This window comes from Bos taurus, chromosome 2 (genome assembly GCF_002263795.3).
Source record: "Bos taurus isolate L1 Dominette 01449 registration number 42190680 breed Hereford chromosome 2, ARS-UCD2.0, whole genome shotgun sequence".
NCBI lineage: Eukaryota > Metazoa > Chordata > Mammalia > Artiodactyla > Bovidae > Bos > Bos taurus.
Genome location: NC_037329.1, coordinates 47,076,975 through 47,101,483, shown reverse-complemented (window position 1 = coordinate 47,101,483; position 24,509 = coordinate 47,076,975). Strand labels below are relative to the sequence as shown.

At 39.2% G+C, this 24,509-nt stretch overlaps 1 protein-coding gene across 2 annotated transcripts in view; it reads left to right on the top strand.

The window, feature by feature from the left end:
• The window catches only part of LYPD6B (LY6/PLAUR domain containing 6B), a 237,378-nt gene that overhangs the window by 98,325 nt on the left and 114,544 nt on the right, over positions 1-24,509 (top strand). Inside the window, exon 1 of one of the 2 annotated variants that reach the window (XM_059880188.1) lies at positions 20,501-20,651. The exons of the other annotated variant lie outside the window; for it this stretch is intronic. The gene's annotated coding sequence lies outside the window, so the exon portion shown is untranslated. Of the gene's footprint in view, positions 1-20,500; positions 20,652-24,509 lie in introns of those variants that run through there. 2 annotated transcript variants of the gene reach the window in all.

Below are 24,509 nucleotides of genomic sequence, written 5' to 3'. Positions count from 1 at the left end.
AACTTCTAAATCAAGGATTACAGTATGGAATTTAGGAATTAAAAGAAAAAAATAAGAGCTTATGGCTAATTGCTCTTTCAACTCTTTTTTTCTGAATAACTTTGGAGAAAAGTCTTATAAATTCTTCTATGTCAATGCCAGTCAATATTTCATTTTGATCTAGGAATCCAGGGTTTGGCTATATATTTCTTTTTGAAAAATGTTAGCATTTTTTTGCTGCTGAATTAAGTAACTACTTTAAAAAATCCCTATACAGCTCTTTCCTGCTGTCCTAAAACCATATCAAGACCCCACATAGCTGAGAAAAGGAAATTGTGCCCCAAGGCTTAACACAGAAGTCATCAAGGCTGTTCTCTGTAAAAGCTCAGCTGTCAGCAGCCTGGAAATTAGGACTGTAGGGAATGTTGAAATTTAAAGTTCGTTTTTAGCATGAAGGGGGTTCACACAGTGCTACTCTGAGGGCTAATCTTCAGTGACAGATGCAGAGAAAGAAGCCTGAAGTGTTATTAGGAGAACCTAAGCCTTCCCTCCTAAGTAAGCCCCATTGACTTTCAGTTCAGGTGTCAGCCAATCATTGCCAAGAACATGTCTGAAGAGACTGATCCCAGCTATTTCAAGGGGTCATCTTTTGTGCAAGGTACTTAGAGAATCATGTTGTGTTATGCTCTGTGGTATGTATTATGTATACCATAATGACCACAGATATCAATGATGCTAATGATTTTTTTCCCCCAAGTTAAGCATAGACTTGTGGAAAGAAAGCTCATATTGTTGGGAGACTATCCTTGTTACAGTGAATTAGATATTGCCATTAACTAGATAAATTGTTTAAACTTGTTTCAATTTTCACATCTGCAAATGGAGCTTCAAATAACTTCTCTATATACTTTGTTGGGAAGTTTTCATGGTCAAATGGATAATTCGATGTCAGATCCTTTGAGAAACTAGCCTAGCCTCTGTCTAGCCTACATTGCTGATGATTTTCCTCGTTATCATTAAATTTTTACTTAATGATAATTAAGTTTGTCCATTTAGACATTTTACCCATTTTTATGTAATCAAATATGTTATTTTTTTAGGCTTTTGAAGTTAGTGTCAGATTTAGGGGATTAGCTTATGATGTGTGATGTAATGATGCTTAAAAAGTGAAAGGAGTGTTTGCTTTAAAGCCACTTTCTCATGCATAGGAGGGATGTGTTGTTCATCTACATGTTCTTTGGATTATGTAGTTTTACAGTGAAGGGGCTACGTTATTCCAATTCATATTATTGCCAAATTACCCTGGTTAGTGTAATAATAATCTATTGCAGTGTAACAGCACCCCCCAAAACTTAGTTCCTTAAAACACCAACAGTCATTAATTATCTCTCATGGTTTCTGTGGTTCAGGCATTCTGAAGTAGCTTGGCTGGGAGATTCTGTATGAGAGTTTCCAGTGACATTGTAGTCTGCTGTTGGCCAGGGCTGCAGTCATCTGAAGGCCTGACGGAGGCTAGAGGGTTAATGTCTAAGGTGACTCATGTAGCTGCCAGCTGTGCTGGCAAGTTGGTCCCTCTTCATGGAATGACTTGAGTGTCCTCACGACACAGTGTTTGACTTTCCCTAGAGCAGGTGATCGCAGAGACAAGGCAGAAACTCCAATGTTTTTTATGACATAGCCTAAGGAGTCATATATTATCATTTCCACCTAATTCTATTAGTTGTGTAATAAACCAGCCCTTGCTTCAGTGTGTCTGTGTTGGAGGAAGGGGAGAGCACTGCCAAGAATATGATTACCAGGAGGTGAGGTCATTGAGGGCCATTGTGGAGGCTCGCTCCCACAGCAATCAAAGAGCTTGAATACATAAAATTTATTCAAGTGTATACTTTAAAAAAATTATTTTTATTGAAGGATAATTGCTTTACAGAATTTTGCTGTTTTCTGTCAAACCTCACACGAATCAACCATAGGTATACATATATCCCCTCCCTTTAGAACCTCCCTCCCATCTCCCTCCCCGTCTCACTATACTTTTAAACTTAGAAAACTGGAAAGCCAGATAATTAGCACTAGGGTTTATCCACAGTCCTGTTAACCTTACAGTCAGATATAAATGAGGTGGATGAGGTTTTGCAGACTATTGGCTGGGAAAGAGCCCTCCATACAGAAGGTGTCCAAGAGTGTGCTGATGTGGTACTTTTGGTATACTTTCTGAGACTAACTTTGTTATTCTTGATATTCTACTTCATTAAATTTCTGTGAATCCAGATGTTTTGAAGAAAATAAATCAGGAGCAAGACAATGTTTGACAGAGTAAAATAGCTGCTAATAACAGCAGTATGTTTTATTTACTGAGTGTCTGCTGCATGTCAGACTCTTTTCATAAGTTACATCTTATCTAGTCTTGCCAGTAGCCATTGATGGAAGGTGATATTATCCCCATTTAAAATCTGCCACAACTGATGCTCATAGTAATTCACCTAAGATCATGTCATAGGTAGGGCTTCCCAGCTGGCGCTAGTGGTAAAGAACCCGCCTGCTAATGCAGGAGATGTAAAAGATGCTGGTTTGATCTCTGGGAAGATTCCCATGGAAGAGGAAATGGCAACCTACTCCAGTATTCTTGCCAGGAAAATCCCATGGACAGAGGAGCCTGGCAAGCTACAGTCCATGGTGGCGCAAAGAGTCGGATACGATTGAAGCAACTTAGCACATGCACAGCACACATGTAATAGGTGGTTAAGCTGAGACTTGAACCCAGATGTGTCTTCTGTAAAGGTTGTGGTTATTCTATTACCTCTCACCATATTCCATTGATATATTATAAATGCACGCATACATAAAATATATGGCTGAGAGAGAGTTGAAAAACTGCAGAGTTGTGTGTTATCTGGAAGGATTTGTCAAGGGTAAAAGATCTAGGAAAATGTAATTCCAGATACAAAAGCACTTTGAAAAAGAAAAGTGCTTTATAAATGTAAGGTGGAAGTGTTATTCATATTATTCAGCTTGGAGAAATAAGAAAATGAATCATGTATAATTTCTGTATTTCTTCTTCAGTGAAATTATAGCAGAACACCTGCCCATTAATCCTTACCCTGTTAAAACAATAACTGCCTATGCAGGTAATACATTGGAATTAATGTGTAATTAAAGAAAATTATCATCCACTTGGCTATGAAATAGGAATGGCAGTATTTCAAGGTGATATATATTCTAGACCAATAAATGTTTTAGACTAGGAAACTCTGCTAAAATGTGTAATTCAGGAAGATATCAAATCATCGGTTTAAAATTAAAGCATAAAGAGCTTAATGCCTGTAAAAGCATTTTGTTGTAATGTTGATATGGTGTCATATTTGTCTTCAGCACAAAGACATTGCCTTTTTGACAACTGCTGTTTGAAGAAAATACACCTTGGGAATGGGAATAGCATGTTTCTTTCGGATTTCTCCTCTCTCAGCATGTTTTCTGGGGGTATTAGCACATTAATAGTGAACTGAGTCGGGTGGGGGACGATATGTAACCCTCGTTACAGCACCTTGGCACCCAGCCCACAGACACCAGCAGCTAAAGCCCTGATTTCATTGTGAAAGGAGTTAATTTGAAGAAGGTCACAGCCATCTATCTGTTATCACTCTGCTAGATAGAATCTCTTCAAGGAGGAGCATGAAACATATTTAAAAACATGCGATGAAGGCCCCCAAATGACGATGTTCATCTTACCAGTTTCTAATGAAACTGCTCAGCCTCTGAAACAGAGCTCACAAGGCCTGCACCACAAAATGTGAGCAAATGCCTTCGCTTTACATTGTCCCAGCTAGAGTCAGCATGTACAGTCACTGTATACAGTGAGGCAGGTTGTTGTTGTTCAGTCGCCAAGTCGTGTCCGACTATGACCCCAGGGACTGCAGCATGCCAGGCTTCCCTGTCCCTCAGTATTTCCCAGATTTTGCCCAAGTTCATGCCCATTGAGTCAGCTATGCCATTCAACCGTCTCCTCCTCTGTTGCCTTCCTCTTCTTCTGAGCAGGTTCAGGAAAGCAAAAAAATATTTTTCAGTCCTGTTAGGTTTCATTGACTTTGCATTCTTGTGAGTAGGACAGTAGTCAGTCCTATTGCAGAGGGAAAAAAAATGGAGACTGAAGTTCAGTGTTCTGCTCAAGGCTGTTTGTGGATTGGAGAGCAGCATAGAGTCGGAGGAGCCTTGATCTCCCAGAATGCTCCTCTCTTGTCACCAGGTGTAGCCCTGAATCCTGAGTATTATGCCCTTTGTTTTTCTTCTAAGGATATTTCAGAGAAGAAATTGAATTTGAATCCTCCAACATGGGATTTAGTTTTGTGAAATTTTATCGAATGTTTATGTGCGTGTTCAGTCGTGTCTAACTCTTTGTGACCCCATGGACTGTAGCCCACCAGGCTCCTCTGTCCGTGGAATTTTCCAGTCAGGAATACTGGAATGTTGTTGCTATTTTCTCTTCCAGAGGATCTTCCCAACCCCAGGATTGAACTCACATCTCCTGCATTAGCAGGCGGATTCTTTAACTCTGTTTCACCTATGAATGTTTAGGCGAATGCACATTTGTTCTTACATAATGAAAATTCAGATGTTCAAATCCATTTTGCTTACTATTGTTTGCTACTACAAAATCTTAATTATAATAATATATCATGGTAACATCATAATCCATCAAGTTCATTTATCATAATTCAACTGTTGCATTACTATTAGACATCTAAGGTTGTTTCCAAAATTTCCTCTGCTGTAGATGAAAATGTAGTCAACTTTGTCATGAATATAGCTTTTTTCCCCCCTAAATTATTGTTTTTCTTAAGCTGAAAATTTCACTATCAACTTAGAAGGTCAAGGCCAGTTTTACAGTTTATTTGATTATCTTCCTGATAGATGGTGAGTGCTTTTCTCATAGATGATGTGATTTTTTTTAATCTTAATTTTTGAGAGTCTAATCATCACCTAGAGGTTCATATAGTACTGATTTGTCTGACCAGATTTAATGATTGTATCAGTAATGATCCCAGCAGGACACACGAACTTCACCTCATTGGTTCAAATGAAGAGAATTAAGTGAAGGGCGGCTCATAGAAGTGTGTGAGGTGAGAGAACCAACAAGAAACTACAACAGTGGGAAACTGTGGCCTGCCCTGCACTGAAAGTGTTTCGAGAGCACTCAGAGCTGCAGTGGAGGAAGTGAATGCCTGCTGGTCTGTGGAGGGATGCAGTTTCCAGCACTGGTGATGAGCATGCCGGGAGTGGAAAGAAGCACCCCAGCTTCCCTCTCCTCCCTTGCTCTCATCTCCTACCAGGGCTTCCACTGGCCCAACCCAACCAGAAGTCAGCTGATTCAGGAACCTGGGTGATTCAGTTTACAGGGATTGCCTTCCCAGGCCGCAGAGCAGTGTAGACAGTGGATCTCAGGCTAGTGGAGGCAAAGATGCAGATGACTAAAAACTAACACAATGGTGGGAACTTTCTCTCAATGGCACTACAAGGCCTATTTTCAAGTTTGGATTATGTTTCAGATCTCTCTAAACTATAGTCTTATGGAGAACAGTATGGAGGTTCCTTAAAAAACTAAAACTAGAACTACCAACTGGGACCCAGCAATCCCACTACTAGGCATATACCCAGAGAAAGCCAACACGTACCCCCAGTGTTCATTACAGCACTATTTACAATAACCAGGGCATGGAAGTAACCTAAATGTCCATCAGCAGAGGAATGGATAAAGAAGATGTGATACATATATACAATGGAACATTAGCCACAAAAAAGAATGGAATTGGGTCATTTGTAGAGATGTGGATGGACCTAGAGACTGTCATACAGAGTGAAGTAAGTCAGAAAGAGTAAAACAAATATTGTATTTTAACACATATATGTGGAATCCAGAAAAATGCTATGAGCCACCAGGAAAGCCCAGAAAAATGGTACAGATGAACCTATTTCCAAGGAAGAAGTAGAGACGCAGACATAGAGAACAAACAAATGGATGCAAGGGAAGGGGAGGTTGGGATTGACATATATACACTGCTATGTATAAAATAAATAACTAACGAGAACCACTGTATAGCGCAGGGGACTCAATGTTCTGTGGTGAGATAAACAGGAAGGAAGTCCAAAAAAGAGGGGACATATGTGTACATATAGCTGATTGACTTTGCTAGAAAGTGAATGGTAGAAATGAGCACAACATTGTAAAGACACATGTTCCAATAAAATTAATTAAAAAATAAACTGTAGTCTCTGAGAAAGCTCTTAAATACTGCATTTTCTTTATTATGAAAACTTAGTGAGAGAGCATGGGGCCTCAGAAAGAGCACTCGGCACTAGTGGGAACAACTCACATCTCTGCTGGGCTCTGTGTTTGCTCCTTGGCAATTTTTGTTATTATCTTATGTCAACTCTGATTTTACCCTATATCCTAGCTGTTCCACCTCTCCTTCAGCTCCTAACCTCACCCCTCATGGTTCTGATCCAAGTATGTTCTTAGTTTCAAGGACACATTAAGGGCAGATTATTTGTAAGAACTTGGTCACAGCATTCCACAGGGCATTTCTTACATTGGAAGGTGAGTGTGAGCATTTGTAGACCTTGGGGGTTTGTGATTCTTCCATAAGAATTTTAAAATGTTGCTTCACTTTGGATAGCAGTAAAAATTTAGACATAATTCTATATCTTTGGATAACTGTCTTATAACTAAGCACTGTGACATGGTTTTTGTGTCTCCGCCTGCCTTTAGGTTTTTGGTTCGTGTTCAAATTAGTGTCAAGTCAAACCAAAATAAATGTAGAGGGCTCTTAAGAAAAGTCAGAGTTGAATTAATTTGATGCCAAAGTACTATTTATATTTAAAGACCAAATGCTGACAGAGCAGGTTTGATGAAGAAAGGTTTCACAGTAGTTCCAGTGGGGAAAGTGGTGGAGAGCACAGTCATTGCACTGAATGTGGAGGTAAATGCTCGCTGAGCTCAGTAGGGCCCCGTTCTACAGCACTCAGTGACCAGCACCACATAAGTCTTCATTTGGGCAGCAGTGTGGTTTCAGCGGAACATCATGTAGTATGTTTTATTCATACTATTTGGGATGCTATTGGTTTTATTTATGTACTTTGAAATTTTTATTGACGTATAGTTGATTTACAATGTTGTGTTAGTTTCTGGTGTGTATATAAATATATGAATTGCTCTGCTGTAAATAGACTATACACCATATATAGTGCACAGAATATATAGTATATATACTATCACACACACATGTAATTCTTTTTCAGCTTCTTTTGCATTATAGTTTATTGCAACATACTGAATATAGTTCCTTCTGGTACACAGCAGGTCCCTGTTGTGTCTTTTTTATGTAGAGTACTTTGTATCTGTTAATGCTCAACTTCTAACTTATCCCTACCTCCTCTTGCCCTTTCCCCTTTGGTAACCATAAGTATTTTCTATGCCTCTGAGTCTATTTCCATTTGGTAAATAAGTTCATTTGTATCATTTTTTTAAGATTCTGCATGTAAGTGATACCATATGATACTTATCTTTGTATACTTAATATGATAATCTCTAAGTCCATCCATGTTGCCACAAATGATATTATTTCATTATTTTTTATGGCTGAGTAATAGTCCATTTGTGTGTGTATATATATATATTGGGTGTATATATACACACACACCACATCTTCTTTATTCCTCTGTTGACAGGCATTTATTGTAGGTAGCTTCCATATCTTGGCTGTTGTAAACAGTGCTTGGGTGCTAATGGTTTTGTAGTTGGGTTGTATTCATTTCTACACGTGCTTTGGTTTGTATTGGTTAAAGGTGATACATCTAAAGATTTCGTACTTGGTTTTATTTTGGTTGTTTTCTAAAAAACACACTAAAAACAATAGTCAACACTGGGAGATTTGAGGACACATTTTTCTTTTAAAATATCTGTATATAGTTCAAGTTGGACAATTACTCAGTGGAGTTAGGAACACTAGACTGGTAATCTCAGCCTCTGTGCACTGGATAAGGGAGAGAGGAAGGAAGGAAGGAATTTTGCAATTATCTCTTTTAACCCTATGAAGACTTTATGAATCTTCACCCCAAGAATTCATGAGGTTTTGGTTTATTTAAGAGCTCATATTTAGGAGATACATCAGCCAATGGAATCCCTCTGGCTCATTTGCTTTGTGCTTTTTCAGTTTGGGTCTCTTTTATATGAAATCCAAGGGCCGTTCTACATGTTTCTGTCATAACCAAGTATATAGCATGATTAAATCTTGTAAATATTTGCTGACTGATTTTCTAAAATATTAATTTCATTGGTTGAAAATATTAAAGATATCTCTTTAATTCCTCACTGTGCTGCCCCTTCAATAATGTTGATTTTGAATGCAGGACTCCTTGGGGTTACCAATACATAGTCCTCTTTGGGGCTGGGAAATACTTTGTAATGTTTTCACTGGGCATTGTCTTCTCTGTGCCCATAGCAGATAGTGAACAACACTCAGGGCAACTACAGGCAAGTTGGGAAATCAGGAAATAGTGTGTTTGATATTAAGTTCACAGGTCTGTCCTTTGGGCAGGGGTTATAAAACATGTTATGTGCTCTGTGATGACCTAGAGGGGTGGAATAGGGGAGCGAGGCTCAAGAGGGAGGGCATATATGTATAATTATGGCTGATTCGTGTTGTTGTATGGCAGAAACCAACATAACATTGTAAAGCGATGTTCCTCCAATTAAAAGCTGAAAAAAAAAAGCAAACCAAAAAAACCCCACATTATGTGACTGAAGGGTCATATGATCCCATGGGCAGGTGTGCATGCTGAAGTAGCCTGCTAGTCTCAGCTAGGCAACACCTTTTGTTCTTAGCAGCTCTCCAGGGTAGAATCACTTCTCATGCTTCTAAAGTTATGGTAACAGGGCAATTATTAACTACTGTCACCACTCACTAATTCTTCAAATGGACTTCATCAGAGAGAGAGATAATCTGAATAATAGATAGTTTATAAATAATTTGGAGCTGGCATTGAAACGAGTCCTGCAGTTTCTTCCTTGTCTATTGACCTTTCTACTGTTTGCTTTAGGATTAAAAGGGAACCTACATTCCACAGGTTAGCGTTCCACTTACAATGCTGCTCCTCTGCTCCTCTTCCCACCTCCTTCTCCCCCTTTAAGTCTCATTGCCCAGGTTGTCATGAAACATGATAAAGAAATGACCACAAGAAGCTTCTTTAGGTTGTTTTCCTGGATGCTGACCCTAATACTGAGCAAGACCGCAACTAAATAACCAGGTTGCAAGGAAGCCTTTGAAGAAGGAAGGTATGGGCTGTGATTTTTATTTTCCCAAGAAATAAGAACATTTATCGGGGTGGATGAGGTCAGACTGCATCTAACAGAAACATTCCAGGAGGAAATTGGGCTTTCCCAGTTGAACGTAAACCTTTCTCTTCTCAATACCTTTTGATTGGCAAAACCCAGAAACTCAAACACATCCTTGCCTACCAGTCCTTGCAATAACTTTACAAATCACTCATCTCTAAGCCTGTTTGCTATAGTCAAACAACGCCCAGCCCCTACAAAGCCCTCCACAAACATAGCCACACCCAGCCTGCAGGTCAGGGTAAGTAGATTACTTTGGAGACAGCTGAAAGTTCGGCTGCCCAGACTCTCGGCCTTTCCTTCTCCTCCAGGCCTTTTCTTTGCTCAGGGCTCTTCCTCTGCTCTCAGGGAACCCACCCAGAATTCTGTTCTGTCAGGAAATGCATCAGATCTGCTGGTCTCACCCCCAGCCCCTTCCAGCTTAGATTACAACTAAGAAGAGTAAGTCTTGGGTATGAGGGGACGTTCAGGTGGATTAAGGCCATGCTCCTTTCCCCTACTGAGAATGGAGTTAATTCGTATCATAACCTCTCTTCCAAATGACACAGCACCTTAGAGTATTGTAACTCATCAGCCTCTCTTTTTTCCTGAGGTATAATTGACATATAACACTATACTGGGGCTTCCTAGGTGACGCTTGTGATGGAGAATTCACCTGCCAATGCCGGAGACGTAAGAGACGCAGGTTCGATCCCTGGGTTGGGACGATCCCTTGGAGTAGGAAATGGCAACCCACTCCAGAATGGGCTTCCCTGGTGGTCAAATGGTAAAGAATCTGCCTGCAATGCAGGAGACCTGGGTTCGATCCCTGGGTGTAGAAGGTTCCCTGGAGTAGGAAATGGCAACACACTCCAGTATTCTTGCCTGGAGAATTCCATGGACAAAAGAGCCTGGTGGGCTACAGTCTGTGGGGTTGCAAAGAGTCGAGCATGACTGAGCAACTAACATTTTCACACTTTTCAACATTATATTAGCTTTAAGTGTACAACATAATGATTGGATATTTGTATGTATTATGAAATAATCACGCAGTAAGTCTAGTTGATATCTTTCCCTGTACATAGTTATAATTTTTTCTCCTTGTGATGAGAACTTCTAAGAATTACTTTCTCAGCAACTTACAGATATGCGATATGGTATTGTTAAGTGTAGTCACCATGTTGTAAATTACATTCCCAGGACTTATTTGTTTTATAACTGGAAGTTTGTAGCTTTTGACCTCTTGTGTCTAATACCACCACCTTCCCACCGTCTCTGGTAACCAGCAGTCTGTTCTCTGTATCAGTGAGTTTGCATTCTCATTTCCTAACATAGTGTTACATGTGATCCAGCAATCCCGTTTCTGGGCATGTATCTGGGAAAAGATGAAAGGTCTGATTTGAAAAGACACATGTACCTTAATGTTCATAGCCACTCGATCTACAGTAGCCCAGACATGGCAGCGACCTAAATGTCCATCAACAGATGAGTGGATAAAACATGATATGTGTATCTGTGTGTGTGTGTAAATAATGGAATATTACTCACCATAAAAGAATGAAATATTGCCATTTGCAGCAACATGAATGGATCTGGAGATGATTAATTAAGTGATATAAGTCAGAAAGAAAAGACAAATACCATATGATATCATTTATTTGTGGAATCTAAAATATACAAATGACTTATTTACAAGACAGAAACAGACTCACAGACATAGAAAACAAAGTTATGGTTACCAAAGTTACCTAGATATTTACCAAGTTTTCTGTTCACCATTTCTTGCATTTCAACATTTCTTTGGGTTCATTTTCTTTTCTAAAACATATCTTTTAAACATTTCTTTAGTAAAGTTATGTTGATAATAAAGTCTCAGTTTTTGTTTAGAGGAAAATGCTTTCATTCTTAAAAAATAGCTTCACTGGGATTTCTAGTTATTTCCTCCTAGCACTTGGAAGATAACTTCTATCTTCTGCTTCTGCTTCAGTTGTCACTGGTTAGAGGTCTGCTTTCAGTCTAATTGTTGAAATTTTTTGTGGCTGCTTTTTGTAATATTATTATTGTCTTTGGCATTCTGTAGTATTACTTCAGTTATCTAAATGGAGAGTATTTTTTAATCCATATCTTATTATGTGAATTATTTTATATACAGAATTATTCTGTATCTAAGAACGTTAAATACTGGTAATAGAGGGTATAGTTCTATTGTTTGCAGGTAAATAATCAGAAGGTAAATAATCTGCCTGCAATGCAGGAGACTCAGGTTCGATCCCTGGGTTGGGAAGATCCCCTAGAGAAGGGACTGGCTACCCACTCCAGTATTCTTTTCTGGAGAATTCCATGGACAGTCCATGGGATCGCATAGAGTCGGACACGACTGAGTGACTAACACTTTCTGTTGTTTATTGTTTCTGGTCACTCTGATTTATGTTGCTTCATGTTTTGAGGAATATTTTTTTCTGAGAGTTTGTATTTGATTTAATTTACAGTAGTATTAAGGGCTTAAGTTGAAAGCTTTCCTCCAGAGAAAATGTGCATTTCTTATGTCCTTATGGGACAGGATGGACCTGGGACTACATAAGCTACTTTCATGGGTCCCAGCTTAATGCACAAGCCTCAGACCCAGCTACCCCATCATATGAGGGATGGGAGTTCAGTCTCTGATGTCAGAGACTGAACAGCGTCTTCTTCCAGAGTGATCTTGACTAATGTATGTGCTTGCAAGTTACGATTTTGAATTTACCTTAAACTTCTTCCCTGTTCCTCCCTCCCTCCCTTTGCTTTCCATTTTCTTTCCACTCCTTTTAAATATTTTCTTTACTTTCTTTGATGGTCAGAAATGCATTATAAAGTTTGCTTTTCTATTTATCTGGACCTTGTAATATTGTAGCAGGAGGGCCTCTCAGAATATGGGATATAAGTAGAAAATCTGACTAATCTCTCGATAGGATGCCCCAGTTCCTTGATGCCTCTTGGTTATTGCTAACGTGTGTGTGTAAGAGTAGGCTGATCCGTGGGACTACTTTTGGCTTCTGAGGTATAAAGGTGTGCTAATCACCTAGTGTTTCACACACTAACTAACTTATGATCTTCTTTTACTGTACTGATTACTCTGAGGTCGTTGGTTAGGAGTGTGTCTTCAAAATACAGTACTACATAGGCAAATGAGTATTTTTTAAGGAAAAAATAGAATCATATATTTGGGGTTTTAATTTCTTTAAGAGGTTCATTTTCATGTAACATATGCATTCAACTGATTTATTTATTTAAAAGAAAAAGACCCATTTTTCAAGTTGCTCTTTCCACATGAATATGGTATTGCCAGCATTTGCTTCTTGAAAATCAGGTTTGTATCTTATTTTTCTTTTTAAATTTTTATTTTTTTATTGAAGTTTAGTTGATTTACAATGTTGTGTGTCTGGTATACAGCAAAGTGATATGTATACACACACACACATATATGTACAATCTGATATATATGTATTCATGTATTTATATTTTTGGATTCTTTTCCATTATAGATTATTACAAGATATTGAATAAAGTTCCCCATGCTATACAGTAGGCTCTTGTGGGTCTTACAAGATCCTAATTAATTAAAAGCTCCTAATCTATCCCTCCCTGCTCTTTCCCCTTTGGTAACAAGTTTGTTTTCTGTGTCTGTGAGTCTGTTTGTGTTGTGTAAATAAGTTCACTTGTGTTTTTTTTTTTAGATTCCACATATAAGTGATATGATATTCATCTTTCTCTGACTTCAGTTAGTATGATAATCTCTAGGTACATTCATGCTGCTGCAAATGGCATTATTTTTTATGGCTGAATAATATTCCATTGTGTGTGTTTGTATGTATATGTGTCTATGTGTGGATATACACAGACGTATCACATCTTCTTATCCATTCATCTGTCAATGGACACTTAGGTTGCTTCCGTATCTGAACTATGGTAAACAGTGCTACTATGAACATTGCACCTTTTTGAATTAGCTTTCTCTAGATATATGCCCGGGAGTGGGATTGCTGGATCATGTAGCAATGCTGTTTTTAGATTTTTGAGAAACCTCCATATTGTTTTCCATAGTGGCTGAACCAGCTTATATTCCCACCAACAGTAGAGGAAGTTTCCCTTTTCTCCACACCCTCTCCAGCATTTATTATTTGCAGACTTTTTGATGATGACCATTCTGACTAATGGGAGGTGATACCTCAGTATAGTTCTGATTTTTATTTCTCTGATAATTAGCAATGTTAAGTATCCTTTCATGTGCCTATTGGATATCTGTATGTCTTCTTTGGAGAAATGTCTATTTAGATCTTTTGCCCATTTTTGATTGATTTTTTTTGGTGGTTATTGAGTTTTATGGGCTGTATATTTTGGATATTAACCCCCCCTTTTTTTTGGTAGCATCATCTGCAAATATTTTCCCCCATTCTGCAAGTTATCTTTTTGTTAATGGTTTCTTTGCTGTGCAAACACTTATAAGTTTGTTTAGGTCCCATTTATTTTTGCTTTTATTTCTTTTGCCTTGGGAGTCTGACTATTAAAATATTGCTACAATTTATGTTAGAGAATGTTTCATCTACATTCTCTTCTAGGAGCTTATGGTGTTATTTCTTAAGTATTTAAGCCAGTTTGAATGTATTTTTGTATATGCTGTGAGGGAGTGCTCTAACTTCATTGATTTACATGTGACTGTCCAACTTTCCCAACTCCACTTTCTGAAGAGAGTATCTTTTCTTTGTTGTATATTCTTGCCTCCTCTGTTGAAAAGTAATTGACTGTAAGTGTGTGGGTTTATTTTTGGATTCTATTCTGTTTCATTAATCTGTATGTTTATTTTTGTGCCAATACCACACTGTTTTGATTACGGTAGCCTTGTAGTATTACCTGAAGGCCAGAAGGGTTATGACTCCAGCTCTGTTCTTTTTCCTCAGGATTGCTTTGACAATTCTGAGTCTTTTGTGGTTCATATAAAATTTAAGATTATTTATTCTAGTTCTGTGAAAAGTGTCATGGATAATTTGATAGGGATTGTATTAAATCTGTAGATTGCTCTCAGTAGTATGGCCATTTTAGCAGTATTAATTTTTCCAATACAAGAGCATGGTATATCTTTACATTTCTTTGAATCATCTTCAGTTTCTGTTATCTGTATTTTATAGTTCTTAGCATATAAGTCTTTCACCTCCTTGATTGGGTTTATTCCTAGGCATTTTTAAATGTGATTTTAAAAAGGATTTTTTTTTAAACATTCTCATTCTGATACTTCATTGTCATTGTAAAGGAGTGGAACAGATTTCTGAATGTTAATCTCGTATCCTGCTTCCTTGATGAATTCATTTATCAGTTCTAGAAGTTTTTGTGTGAAGTCTTTAGGATTTTCTGTATATAGCATCATGTTATCTGCATATAATGACAATTTTACCTCTTCCCTTCCAGTTGGGGTATCTTTTATTTCTTTTTCTTATCTGATTGCTGTAGCTAGGACTCCTAGTACTGTGCTGAATAGAAATAGTGAGAGTGGGCATCCTTGTCCTGTTCCAGATTTTAGTGGAGGGCTTTCAGCTTGTCACAGTTAAATATTATGTTGGCTATGAATTTGTCATAAATAGAGTTTATGATGTTGAGATATGTTCCCATTATATCTGCTTTGGTAAGAGTTTTTGTCATGAATGGATATTAAATTTTATTCAAATACTTTCTCTGAATTTGTTGAGATGGTAATGTGATTTTTGTTTTTTCTTTTGTTGACATGGTATATCACATTGATTTGCATATGTTGAGCCATCCTTGTGACCGTAGGATGAATCCAAGTTGAGTGTGGCATATGATCCTTTTTTTTTTAATGTGTTGTTACATTTGGTTTCCTAATATTTGTTGAGAATTTTTGCATCTATATTCATCAAAGATGTTGGTCTCTAATTTTCTATTTTTGGTAGTGTCTTTGGTTTTGGTATAAGGGTAATAGTGGCTTCATAGAATGACATTCAGAGTGTTCCCTTCTCTTCAGTCTTTAGGAAGATTTTGAGAAAGATAGGTGTCAGTTCCTCTTTGTACATTTGGTAGAATTCCTCAGTGAAGCCATCTGGTCCTGGCCTTTTGTTTGCAGGAAGTTTTTTTTTTTAGTATCTGGTTATTTAGTGATCTTTCTTGCAGCTTAGGTTGTATGACATCTTTTGCCAGCATTCAGTAGGTATTCTATGAGAGTTGTTTAATATGTAGAAGTATTTTTGATGTATTTGTGGGGAGGAAGTGCATTCCATTTCTAATATTCTGTCATCTTGATCTCCCAGATTATTTTTCTTTTTACATCTGGCTACACTTCAGTTCAGTTCAGTCGCTCAGTTGTGTCCAGCTCTTTGCGACTCCATGAACCCCAGCACACCAGGCCTCCCTATCCATCACCAACTGCCAGAATTTACCCAAACCCATGTCCATTGAGTCGGTGATGCCATCCAACCATCTCATCCTCTGTTGTCCCCTTCTCCTCTTGCCCTCAATCTTTCCCAGCATCAGGGTATTTTCAAATGAGTCAGCTCTTCCCATCGGGTGGCCAAAGTATTGGAGCTTCAGCTTCAACATTAGTCCTTCCAATGAACACCCAGAACTGATCTCCTTTAGGATGGACTGGTTGGATCTCCTTGCAGTCCAAGGGACCCTTAAGAGTCTTCTCCAACACCACAGTTCAAAAGCATCAATTCTTCAGTGCTCAGCTTTCTTTATAATCCAACTCTCATATCCATACATGACTACTGGGAAAACCATAGCCTTGACGAGACGGTAGCCTTGACAAGACGGACCTTTGTTGACAAAGTAATGTCTCTGCTTTTTAATATGCTGTCTAGGTTATAACTTTCCTTCCAGGGAGTAAGAGTCTTTTAAGTTCATGGCTGCAATCACCATCTGCAGTGATTTTGGAGCCCCCCAAAATAAAGTCAGCCATTGTTTCCACTCTTTCCCCATCTACTTGCCATGAAGTGATGAGACTGGATGCCGTGATCTTAGTTTTCTGAATGTTGAGCTTTAAGCCAACTTTTTCACTCTCCTCTTTCACTTTTAAGAGGCTCTTTAGTTCCTCTTCGCTTTCTGCCATAAGGATGGTATCATCTGCATATCTGAGTTTATTGATATTTCTCCCAGTAATCTGGCTACACTTAACCATGTGATAATTTTCTAGAATTGAATTACATTTTTCCAGGTAGCTTGACAGAGATCTGGGTAACTGTGACATTTTAGGGATGTACCTTCAAATAGCATTTGAAATCTCCTGATAGATAAGTCTTAATTAGCAGAGCAAGTTGTTTGGTTCACCTTATAGATCCAAATCATGGACTTTAAAGATATTTTCTGAAAACAGATTCCTTATCTTGGTTCTCATTATTGGTACCACTTCTCCCTTTCTGTTATTGATGAATAGCTGCTGTAATTACACGTGTCTCCCAGGATGGAAAGTGAAGGATAGAAATGGCTTTTATTTATTGTTAAGGCAATTTTGGGACTTCCCTGGCAGTCCAGTGGTTAAGACTTCACCTTCCAATGCAGGAGGTACAGGTTGAATTCCTGGTTGGAGGGCTAAGATCCCACATGCTTTGTGGCCAAAAACCAAGACATAAAACAGAAGTAATATTGTAACAAATTCAATGAAGACTTAAAAATGGTACACATAAAAAAAAATTTTTTTTAAAAGAAATCAAGGCAGTCTTTCGTGTTCTTGTCTCATCTGGGTAGAGATCATTGAAAGAAATGTGTAAGGTACTCAGTGTTTCAAATGAACAATGATAAGAGAATCTTTGCATGTGAAACAGTTCCTAAATTTTGTCTTTTCAACATGTCAGAATTTCAATTACAGAGACATTTGTACTAACAAAATAGCAAAAAGACGTGTTGTAGAAAGTTAAAGATCTGCTCATTGGTCAGATGCTATGGACATGCCGCATCACTTGCCTTTTTTTTTTTTTTTTTTCTTGAGACAGCTTGACTTTTAATGTTGCCTAGTTTTCTAATGCCCTTGATTATACTCCAGAAGAAAATCTGGTGAAAATTATATAGGCCACCTGCCTGAACTTCACAAAGGAGAGGAAGGGAGAATTCACAGGGAGAACGTCACAGGGGAGAAACCTTTGCCTTTGAATAGCAAAGGGTTGTATGGAGTTTTGAGATCTACTGCATGCTTTCAGCATATACGGGATACCCTTCAAATACATGGAAGCCTCTGCTAGTTATATACTGGGGACATGCAAGACAAGAATAACCAAAATCCATATGTTTAGGAAGGTTCTTTAAATTGATCTCTTCTAGACTTCTAAGGGACTTCCCTGGTGGCCCAGATGGTAAAGAATCCGCCTGCAATGCGGGAGACCTGGGTTTGATCCCTGGGTTGGGAAGATCCCCTGGAGGAGGGCATAGCAACCCACCTCAGTATTCTTGCCTGGGAAGTCCCCTTGGACAGAGGAACCTGGCAGGCTACAGTCCATAGTGTCGCAAAGAGTCAGACATCACTGAGTTACTAAGCGCAAGACTTCTAAGACACTAACAAAAAAAGAAAATCTAAGAGTTACAGCATGTGAAATTACTTCAGAGCAAGAATAATTTTCTGAACTTGAGAATATATAAAAAATAGCAAACAGGATGTTTTTTGGGAGTGTGGCCTGAAAGAATTAGGACAGGTGGCAGGCCTGGGCTGACCTCTGCATGTACATATACTCTGTACATCTTTTAGGGAACCAACCCTCAGACTCTGCATCCATCCCAAAGGGAGCAGTTCAGGTAGTTAACTCCTTCATACAGAGATATAAATCACTAATAAGTTCCAGGAGTTTCCTCCTCTTAGTTTTTAACTGGACACAATCTTCCAGTCAAGGGAATGCAGCTCCATTGTGTGAGAACCTTTATATCTACTTGGTGGGGGAAGTTACTTTTTGAAGGAGGAATGGGGAGTATGAAGTGCTTTATAGAATCATAAGGCTTTTTCTGTGATGTTGACAGCTTCTGCAACTGTTAGTGCTCATGATGAAATAGATAAAGCTGGTAGATTCCATCCAGCTTTCATTTCTTTCTGCTCTTTGTATCTTCGGAGCAGAGAACCCGTAGAATGCTTCTCTGCATACTTCATTTCTAACTCAATTCCTGGTGCAAGCCAGGAGCTCTATAAATCTTGGCTGTTGAATGGATTGGCTCAGGACCTACCAGCAGGGCTAGAGTATCTGGGAAGGACAAAGAAAGAGACATTCAGACAGGTACCTGACTCAGAGGGCTAACATGCTGACCACAAAAAACATTGTCTCATTTTTTTGTCTCATATTTTTGCCATGGTCCCAGATATCACTTTGCCAACTAAGGTCCTTGTAGTCAAAGCTATGTTTTTTCCAGAAGTTATGTACAGATGTGATAGTTGAATCATGAAGAAGGCTGAGTGCCAAAGAATTGATGCTTTCAAACCTCTGGTGAGCTTCCCTTGTGGCTCAGCTGGTAAAGAATCCACCTGTAATGCGGGAGACCTGGGTTTGATCCCTGGGTTGGGAAGATCCCCTAGAAAAGAGAAAAGGCTACCCACTCCAGTATTCTGACCTGGAGAATTCCATGGACTGTACAGTCCATGGGCTCGCAAAGAGTTGGACACAACTGAGCAACTTTCACTTTCACTTTTCAAACCTCTGGTGCTGGAGAAGACTCTTGAGAATCCCTTGGATAGAAAAGAGATAAAACCAGTCAGTCCTAAAAGAAATCAACCCTGAATATTCACTGGAAGGATTGCTGCTGAAGCTCCAATATTTTGGTCACCTGATATCAAGAGCCGACTCATTGGAAAAGACCCTGATGCTGGGAAAGATTGAGAGCAGGATGAGAAGGGGGCAGCAGATGATGAGATGGTTGGGTGGCATCACCAGTTCAATGGACATGAGTTTGAGCAAACTCCAGGAGATGGTGAAGGACAGGGAAGCCTGGCGGGCTACAGTCCCTGGGGTCACAAAGAGTCAGACTTGACTAAGTGACTGAACAACAATGGCAGTCCTTCTTGACATGGATTTTCCTATTGTGAACAAAGTGGCTCTTTGTTCTGTTTGTTTTTTCCTCCCTGGACTCCTGCTTCTGCTCCATCAGAGGCCCTCACCTTTGATCCAGGAGCCTGGGTGCTTTAGGCCTTATGCTCAAATATAAGGAATGCACCCCTTCTCTGTATTCCTTTGAAAGGCCTATTGGACCAGGACCCCGAACAGCTGCTCTTCTCCCTCCACATTTTAGGTCAAGCCTTATATTTCTGTGCTTTGGGTTTCTCTAAGACACAGCCAGGCCCCGCTCCATCTATGAGTCTCCCGCTGAAGACTTCGTCTGTATCTCTCCGCTGACCTTTCCTCCAGCCCCTTCTTCTAAAATGGCAGATTTCCTGATGTATTGCATTGTATTGTTCTAGGGGGGAAAAAACCTTTAAATATGCTTTTAAGGGGAGGAGAAAGAGGAAGAGCCAACTGTTTTAATTTGGACATCAGCGTGTTTTGGCTTCTGTCTTGTAGCCATTCGATAATGAGTCTTTATTTAGGCAGACATCCATGGAGTGATTAATCAAGGAGGGATGAAAGTTAGTCATCCATCTTAGGTACCTGGCAAGTTCTTTTTTATACCTGGAGGTAAAGTTCAAGGTGCTTGCTCAAAAACCAAAGGTTTCCACTTATGAAAAAGAGAGGGTGGCCTGGTCCCACTAAGTTATGTGTGCATATGTGCTCAGTTGTGTCCGATTCTTTGTGACCTGATGAACTACTGCAGCCCACCAGGCTTCTCTGTCCACGGGAATCTCCAAGAAAGAATATTGGAATGGGTTTCCATGCCCTCCTCCAGGGGATCTTTCCCACCCAGTGATCGAACCCACATCTCCTGTGTCTCCTGCATTGGCAGGTGAATTTTTACCCACTGAGCCACCTGGTTATAGCAGGGCTGAATTAAGTGATTCTCTGGGATTGGAAAGAGGAGCATTGCCTGTGCTCTCTCCTGTTCCCACCACTGCTGAAAATTTGCATCCACTCTGTCTACATTCTTTGGATATTTCTGCCTGGGGACAGGAGGACACTGTCGGAAGTCTGGATCTTTCTTGTATCTGGTTTGTGGCTGGGAAAGGTTACTGAGCCTAAGGACCTCTTTAAGACTTGTCCCCTGCCAAAGCCTCTTACTTACTATAAAAGCCTTTTATCCCAATTGTCTACAACATCAGTCATAATGATACCTTTCCATGTTCATTTGTTTAGATATGCCACACTGCTGCCTGCCTTTGGCAACCCTCCTGGACTAGGCTGCTTTTGTTAATCACATGGATGTTGTGAGTATTATGTTCACAAGTGGATGCAGAGAAGATATTTTGATTGAACTACAAATCCTTACCGTATGAGCTACTCGTGCTTAGCGAAAACTATATTAAATAGTGGTGATCCGGCGTTTCATTAATCTTGGGGATTATGCTGCGTGCACATCTGTTAAATACTGTGATTTCTGTATCTTCTTGTAATCATATCGACTTTTTATGAAAGAACTTTTGATACTGAGCTGTGTCTTGTAATGTTTCAATGTAGAGGTGGTTGTTGATCTTAATTTGTGATCCTGGATTCATTTCATCTCAAGTACTTTTATGTTGTAGCTTCCTCAATGTTTTTAACAGGAATGTACTTCAAACAGCTCTCAGTCCTAATCTTGTACTTCTGTTCATTGAAGATAAGCAGCAATTTCTTTTTTTAAAATTCAAATAAAGTTGATTTAAAATGCTGTTAGTTTCCGGTGTACAGCAAAGTAATTCAGTTTTGTGTGTGTGTATATACACATGCACATATATATACATACAGAGATATGTGTGTGTGTGTATGCTTTTTCATATTCTTTTCCATTATGATCTATTATAAGATATTGAATGTACTTCCCAGTGCTATACAGTAGGACCTTGTTGTTTATCTACTTTTATGTATAGTAGTCTGTGTCTGCTGATCCCAAACTCCCAATTTATCCCCCCGCCCCCTTTCCCTTTGGTAACCATAGTTTGTTTTCTGTGTGAGTCCGTGTCTGTTTTGTAAATAAGTTCGTTTGTGTCATATTTTAGATTCCACATATAAGTGATATCATATGATATTTGTCTTTCTCTTTGTGACTTAATTCATTTAGCATGATAATCTCTAGGTCCCTCCCTTGCTGCAAATGGCATTATTTCATTCTTCTTTAGGGCTGGGTAATATTCCATCGTGTGTATATGTGTGTGTGTACACACACACATTCTTGATCCATTCATCTATTGATGGACATTTATATTGCTTCCATGTATGGGCTATTGTAAATAGTACTTCTATGGACATTAGGGTGCATGTAACTCTTTGAATTTGCATTTTCTCTGGATATAGCCCAGGACTGGGATTATTGGCTCATATGGCAACTCTGTGTTTAGTTTCATGAAGAACCTCCGTACTGTTCTCCATAGTGGTTGCACCAATTTACATCGCCATGAACGATGTAAGAGGGTTCTTTTTTTTTTCCCATACCCTCTCCAGCATTTATTATTTGTAGACTTTTTGATGATGGCCATTCTGACTGGTGTGAGGTGATCCTTCATTGTGGTTTTGATTTGCATTTCTTTAATAAGTAGCAAAGTTGAACATCATTTCTTGTGTTGGCCATCTGTATGTCTTCTTTGGAGAAAGTCCATATTTAAGTCTTCTGCCCATTCTTTGATTGGGTTGTTTTTTTTTGTTATTGAGCTGTATGAGCTGTTCGTATATTTTGGAAATTAAGCCTTTGTCAGTTGCCTCTTTTGCACATATTTTTTCCCAGTCCTTAGGTTGTCTTTTGTTAATGGTTTTCTTTGCTATGCAAAAGCTTATAAGTCTGATTAGGTCTCATTTATTTTTGCTTTCATTTCTATTGCCTTGGGAGACTGAACTAAGAAAACCTTTCTATGATTTATGTCAGAGAATATTTTGCCTGTGTTTTCCTCTAGGAGTTTTATGGTATCATATCCTATATTTAAGTCTTCAAGCCATTTTGAATTTATTTTTGTGTATGGTGTGAGGGAGTGTTCTAACTTCATTGTGGCAAGCAGCAATTTCTTATTTTATTTCCCATCAGTTATCAACAGGTCTAAACAACTCTCTTAGTTGTGCTGCCAGGACTGAGAAAAGATGAGAAAGAGGGAGGGGAAAAAGAGACAGATTGACAAAGTATGAGATAAAGAAGGAAGGAGATAAAGAAGGAAGATAGCATAGTGGGAAGGTGATGTAGGCTGCTAATCATTTGAGGGTTGTCAGTATCCTGCAATAGTTTATAAGTTGAATGTACCTGTTACCTGTCTGCAGGCCCCCAAAGAAAATGTGGGTGTGGGCCATGTGTCTGGTCAGTGGCACTTCTCCGTAAGTTTGATGACTGAAGGATGGGAGAGCTGTCAGCAATGAGGGCAACAGAGAGCTCAAGATTGCTGAGTGTTAAGTCTGTCTCTTAAGTGACTTGAATAGTCTCACAGGAAATTGTCTAGAGGAAGACCGAGTGAGACCCCCCGATGACCTGCATTTCAAACATGGCTCTTCTTTGGATATGATAACTCAAACTCTTGTCTGCCCTGTTTTATTTGGTTTTCTGCAGCATAGCTGATGGCTCACGATTCCGTTTCTAGAAGAGGCAGCCTAACCATCTGGAAAGGACCTGTGATACACCGCTTTGCTGCCACATACTGTGTAATTTGGGACATGTCACTTCCTCTCTTGGTCTCGGTTTCCTCATCTTCAAATCACAAAGAAGAGGCTAAAATGATACCCAGAAGTGCTGTCACTCTAGGAGTCTCTAATTCTGTGGATTTTTCTCAGATACTTTTCTCTTGGAAGGAATTATTTTCATCATCAATCCTTTTTGGCCACTCTCTGTGTTTTTTGCTCTTACTTATCCCCCAAAACTTTACTAGTCAGACTAGTAGGCTGCCTTTTCCAGGCTTAGTGAGACACCCCGAGTGCAGCAAATAAAAGCAACATTCTAGGTGGAGTCCAGGCTTCCTGGTACACACTTACACCCAAAAGGTTGATGTGGAAATGGACTCACCTTCCGTGTGACATGATTTGATTTCCTTTGGGGTAAGGGGAAAGAAACTTGGAAAAAGTGTGTAGGCTAAGGCCAAGTAGACATGATTCCTTGTGTCTTTTCTCCAGGAAAGGAATCAGATGCTGCTCGAGTTTTTCCATTCATGGCTCTGGTGGCTCCAGTGGTGCTAGGTAAAGCTTCATGTTTTGCCAGCCTCTTTTCTGCAGATGGAAACAAATTCATTGGCAGCTACACACCGAGAGGGAGAAAGGCTTCAACACTATTTTGGAGCTCCTTAGCAAGGAGAGTTACTGCTGAAGATGAAGACAGCTTATTTCCATCTTACAGATGTGCAGTTTGTTAAATGCGCTTGGCCCTGCCCCATTAAATTAGCCTTCCACTCTCGGTAGCTTGTTGAAAGAATTGCTAGGGCTCTGCTTCATTGCTCCTTGGCAGGCAGTTTAGTAGAGCACTTTGGTAGCAAACGTCAAGCCAGAGTACGGAGGTTTAGAATTATGGCCTGCTTGAAGCCCCTTGGCTTCTATGGACTGATGCTTTTATTTATTTATTTATTCTTAAATTTCTTTCTTTCTTTTTTTTTTTTTTTTACTGTGGTCTGTTCCCTTGTAGTGACAGAACCAAGAGCAACTCTGGGTTAGACAGTTTACTGCTTATTTAGTTGTATTTTATGATTCTCTTTTTATCGGTTCCTAGATCTCCTGTGATTTAAGTGACCCGCAGCCACCGATTTCTGTGCATATCTGGGTTACTTCCTCTTTAACTAAACTCAGTAAGGGCTTTACAGACTCATATTTGGGAAGGTGAATGTTTTGGCTGCAGAGATTCTGAAGTTCAAAGTAGCCTTTGTACCCATGGTACTCTGGGGCTGTGTGGTCCATTTAATAAGGTTCATGAATGCTGTATAGTATCACTGTGTGTGTGTGTGTGTGTGTGTTTAGTATCATTGTTAATCAGTGGTCTTACACTCTCCCAACTTATTTTGGCTTAAGATATTGGAAAGGGAGTCAGTATAACCATGTTCCATTCAAAGACATAACCAGACATTCTCTTTGATTTCTGTTCCCTTTGAGAAACACTCAGAACATTTTTGGGAACCATGAAGAGTGGGCAGGTT